The following is a 5,433-nucleotide window of genomic DNA, read 5'->3' as shown; positions in this document are numbered from 1 at the left end:
AAACACCAAACCCAACACTGTTGCCATGGTCAAGAGGCGCTTGCTGACAGGAACCTGGTGTGATGGTTCCTTGGGCAGTCCAACCAGCAACTGACCAATGTAGATGTGAATGCTTGGAACCAACCACCTGACTGAGCTCAGGGAACCTGTTGGGGGAGCTAGCAGAAGGACTGGAGGAGCTGAGGGGGATTGCAACCCCATTGGAAGAACAACACCAGCTGGCCTGACCACTCAGTTCTCCCAGAGACTAGACCACTAACCAAGGAGTGTACCTGGAGGGATCCATGGCCTTACCTGACAGCAATGGGAGGGGAGGCCCTTGTTTCTGGGGAGGTTTGATTCCCCAGCTTAGGGGGATGCTGGAGCAGTGTGGCAGGAGAGTATGGGTGGGTGGGGGAGCACTCTTATACAGGCAAAGGGGAGTGGGGAGGACAAATGTGGGATGGGGGAGGGGTAACTGAGAAGTGGGATATCATGGGATGGGGCGTTGGTGGAGGGGGTAACAGGGAAGTGGGCTATCATTAGAGATGTAAGTGAATGGAATGATTAATAAAAAGAAAAATGAAAAGAAAAGCATACATTCTTCATGGCTCCTGTTAGACAAACTACTAATACAGTGACCTAACACAGTCCCTCTTTAGCATCCACTTTCTGTACCCTGTTGAATGGCTGCCTTCCTCTGTCAGCACTGATCTAGCTCGTGCTCAGACTAGTCTCAAGGTTTATGCAGTTGTCTTGGAGAAAAGAAATAGATTTACAATATGACACATAAAGGAATTAGTACTCCTCACTAGCATAAAACCCACACCAATTGGTTTGAGCAGTCAAGCAAAAGTATTCATTGCCTTCTAGAAAAACAATTGCAACCGTAAGCCAAGACTGTGTGACGTCACATCACCAGCATTCCATCTGCCTTTTCCTGACTTGGTTTCTTTATTATATCAGTCGTTTGTTGGACTGTCTTCACGGAGGTAAAACAGCTGCAGCCGTGCCTAGCATCACACTGGTACCACAGCATTGAGGTCATTATGCTCAGAAACAAACCAACAAGTTTTGTGTATCATTAGCATTACACATACCAAAACTTATTTTTAACTAGTGTGCGCTTTGTCTGTGTGCTTGTTCACACTCTGTATTCCTGATTCAGGCTGATGGGAGAGCCCCTCTCTCACTCACTGCCAGAGTGGTAGTGATGGCAAAAAACCAAAGAACTCAGAGGAAGCACACCATGATGTGCTCTGTGCACTTCTCTGTGCTGACTAGTAACCAAAATGAGGACCACAGACAAGTCTGAAACCTCTCACCCTCTCTCACCCTCCCTCTCTTCATCTCGCTCCCTCTCTCTGCCTTCCCCTCTCTCTCTCTCTTTCTCTCTCTCTCTCTCTCTCTCTCTCTCTCTCTCTCTCTCTCTCTCTTTCTCTGCCTTCCTTCCCCTCTCTGCCTTCCACCGTCTCTCCTTCTGCCTTCCTTCCTCCTTCCCCTCTCTCATTTTTCTCTTCTAGAAACTGCAGTCCACACACACCATTCAAAAATAAGCCTTAGTAACCAGGGGTTCCATTTTCTCTATGTACAATTATAGAACTAATCATTTTGATCAAATAAACAGAAAGCATAGTCTGAGTTATATGATCCGCCCTTGAAATTGAGGTGAAATTTATCTTCCCTGTACCCACATAGATGACCTCCCCAAAACTGAGAATTCTCAGCTCAAGGAAGTGGTTAGCAAATATATTTAGAGAAACGGAAGCAATGGAATTAATATGTATCAAAGGGAATATCAGACTGGTTTACATACTACCATCCAGGAGCCCAGTAGTGACACCACAGAGGTCAAGATTACAGGAATTGCTCAGTCTATGAGGGTGGAGGTCTCAACAGTCCAGTTTGTCAATGAAAGCCTTGAGGATTCCTGGAGAGGTTCTGGTTTTCATTCTACCTTGGAATCTTGAAGAGGATGGTTCTCATATAAGCAAAAGGACATAGCAGTGGCAGCAACAGGGTAGGCAAACTTTCCAACAAGAGTGAAGGCATACAGGCAAAAGGCAAAGTTTTTTTCTTCTATATCCCTTTTCTCTGAGTTGCCAAGGGAGGATATGGCCTACATTTCGAATAAGTTTTCCCACTCTAAATAATCTAATCAAGAATTAGATTATTGGCATTCCTCACAGGAGTGCCAAACTAGCCTTTCAATTGATTTGAATTCCAGTCAAGTTGACATCAAAAATTCACAGTCAGAGCAAGGAAATAAAATTGGCATCCAACATAATGCAGATTACATTTAATTGTAACTACATCAAAATTCTTGGCAATGTAATAATTACTTATAATTCTTTCAAAAAGAAAATTTATACAACACTTTGTCTCTAAATATAAACTCATCCTTGTTGATTTGTTTCTTCAAGTTAATGTAAAGAACATTCATTGGATTAAAAAAAACCTGAGTCACAAAAATGAAGATTTTTACTACGGCTCTGTTATTCATTGATTTTGTGGTTGTGAACATTCAAAATAAAATCTTTGTCTTAGTCACATGGATAAAATAGTAGCTCTTAGCTGTGTCATATTAGATAAGAGGGTATAAACAGAGGTGAAGAGAAGCAAAGAGAAGCTACAAAATTACTTCTTTGGAAGACACAATATAAAAGAAAGGGCTGTGGTTCTTTGAACATATTAATAATATACTTTTTTAACCAAATAAAAATTAAATTACTATAAATGATGTTTTATTTGCTCCCTTTTAACCTAAAACTGAATCTGTATTTTACTGTTAATTAAGGCATTCTATCAGAAGACAGAAAGCTTACATTCTCCTCAAAACTGAGGTTGGGAACAACTGAGAGATTGCTTTCTCATTAATAAGACAGCGATCTGCAAATATGGAAATACATTAACTCTTAACCTGTCCTCATGTAGCTACACCACTTCCCTGGAGAAGGTCGTGGGTTATTTCTGTGTGTGGTGGTCCTGGTGGCGCCTACTCATTGCTATTTTATAGATACTGTTTAGTGGGTGATAAGTAATTGCTAAGTCTTCAGGTTCAGAATAACTTGTCATTCGATTATACACAGATATCAACTTAAATTTTATCAAAGAGTTGGACTAATGTGATTTCATTTTAATTGCTACGTTTAAATTGCTGTGTGTGTGTAACGTCAAGTTCCCATGTTCCCTTTGTGACAGATGCAGCCACGAGGTTTCCTGACACTGGCTCCAATCAGAGTATAAAAGGATGTCAAAATCCAGGAAGAAATCATAATTACAGATCGGTTTGCTCTCCAATCTGTAATTAATCATCAGGGTATAAAATTTCATCTATCCGTTCCCTGCCTACCTGAATATTCGCAATGAAAAGTCCTCCTACCTGAATATTCACAATGAAAAGTCCTCCTAGGTTCTAAGCACAGGAGAGTAAAGTGTGAATAGAAAAGCAAAGAGTTGCAGTGTTAGTTGTGTAGAAGATCCATCACCTTGAGAATTTCTCTTCCCCCATGATGAATGAGATACAGAGAAAGCAGCGGTTTGGTCGCTGTGGCAACCGCACAACCAAGCCCAGAGAGCACATGTTCTTGAGCAGTCTGTGTGAGCCCCTCCGGTTTTGTAGATACTGCTAATGCGACGACAACGTCTCTGCTTATCAAGTTGGCGGATTCATCTGACAGGAAAAAATTAGAGCTGTGATCAGTAAACAAAGAGATGTTTGTTGTGTGTCTGACAAAGGCAGGAAACACCCCTTGGTTGAAGCAGATACACTTTTAATGACCAACCAAACAGCGTGCCAAAAAACAGCAAACATCTATCAAACATCCCTTCTTTAAGTTCTAAGAACGTGAAGCGTTTCATTTGCATTAGCCAACCACTGCATTAATCTGCCCCTAAATTTGCAAATTTAAAATGAACACAGAAAAACTTTCAGAATACAGACGCAGAAGTGTTAGCCACACTGGGGAATATTTATGAGATGTTTGTTGTAAAAGCCAGATGAACAAAATACGGTGTTGGTAAATGAACAGGCTTTTCATTTATTTTTATCTTTGTATATTTTAAAAGCTTTATCTTTAAAAAAAAAAATTTCAGAGGGCAAGAAAAGGGAGCATGAAGCAGATTAGAAAATACTCGTCCTCGGCTGACGGACACATCCAAACTTCTCAGATGTTACATCACTCACTTTAAAGCTCGGGAGGCCAAGGCAGGTGCTCTGAAATCTCCCTAAAGCTACAAGGGGAATGAAAGCCTCATGCATATGCATGATGCACAGTGACCTAGAGGACCCCCACAGCGAGCAGCCTCCTTCCTCTCTGCTACAGAATCCTTAGACTCAACACCTTCTCAGTGGTATTTTCTAGCCTACCTAGCAGAAGTCACAACAGCTTGTGGCAAGTCTTCCAGAGAAGCCTTTAAAACTAGGCTCAGTGTGACACAGGAGCAAGCCTGGGGACCCTGAGAATGGTGATGACTTTTTATATACAACATCAAATGCATGACCCATGAAAGAAAGAATTAATGAGTAAACTTTATTGAAGTTAAAAAAAAACTTTCTGATCTGTGAAAGCTAACATCAAGAGACTGAGAAGACAGCTTGCATACTAGATGAAAATATCTTCCAAAGGCAAGTGTAGTAAAGAAGTGTTATCCAAAATATACAAAGAATTTCTCTGTGTGTAAGTGTGTACCTGCATGTTGGGCCTAAAGATCAACGGCAAAGATCAACCCCAGGTGTCACTCCTCAGAAGCCATCCACCTGTTTTGTTGAGACAGGGTTCTTCTTTGGAACTCAGGGATTAAGAACAAGAATGGACTCACAAACTACATTAAACTAGTTGTCAGTGACCTCAGGGATCCGACTATAAACTCTGTCTGGATATGCAAGTGTCTACAATCATGGCTGACTTTTGTCATGAATGCTGGTGTCTAAACTCAGATCCTCATTTTAACAGTTAGTTAAATTTTAAATTTTAGTTTAGATACTTCATGTCACATAATCAAGGACCTACAAATTAAAACAACCGTGAGCTATCACTACATATCACATGGTGTTCTATAACAGCACTAGAAGAATAACTAAGGCACTAGGTATTTACACAAAGCTTTTACTCTGATGCTTACAGTACCTTTATTCAGAATTGCTCAAACGTGAAAGCAACCAAGATGCTTGCCAACAGGTGAACGGACATACGATGGTACATCCACGCAGTGCTAAAAATGAATTAAGACATTGGAAGATGTGGAAAAACCTTAGTCATAATATTAAGTGAAAGAAGCTAACCTTGCAAGGCTGTGTGTTTCCATTATATGATGCCCCAAAAAAGCCCAAATTGTGGTAACAGTAAAAAAAAATTAGGTTTGCTAAGGTTGGATGGAGGGAGAAGCAAGTTAGAAAACTGGAGGCTTTCATGGCAGTAAATGTTAGCTAAGGATTGATGGAGGCAGTGTGAA

The sequence above is a fragment of the Grammomys surdaster genome, unplaced genomic scaffold, assembly GCF_004785775.1.
Source record: "Grammomys surdaster isolate TR1022 unplaced genomic scaffold, NIH_TR_1.0 191, whole genome shotgun sequence".
Lineage (NCBI taxonomy): Eukaryota > Metazoa > Chordata > Mammalia > Rodentia > Muridae > Grammomys > Grammomys surdaster.
This window is presented reverse-complemented; position numbering follows the sequence as displayed.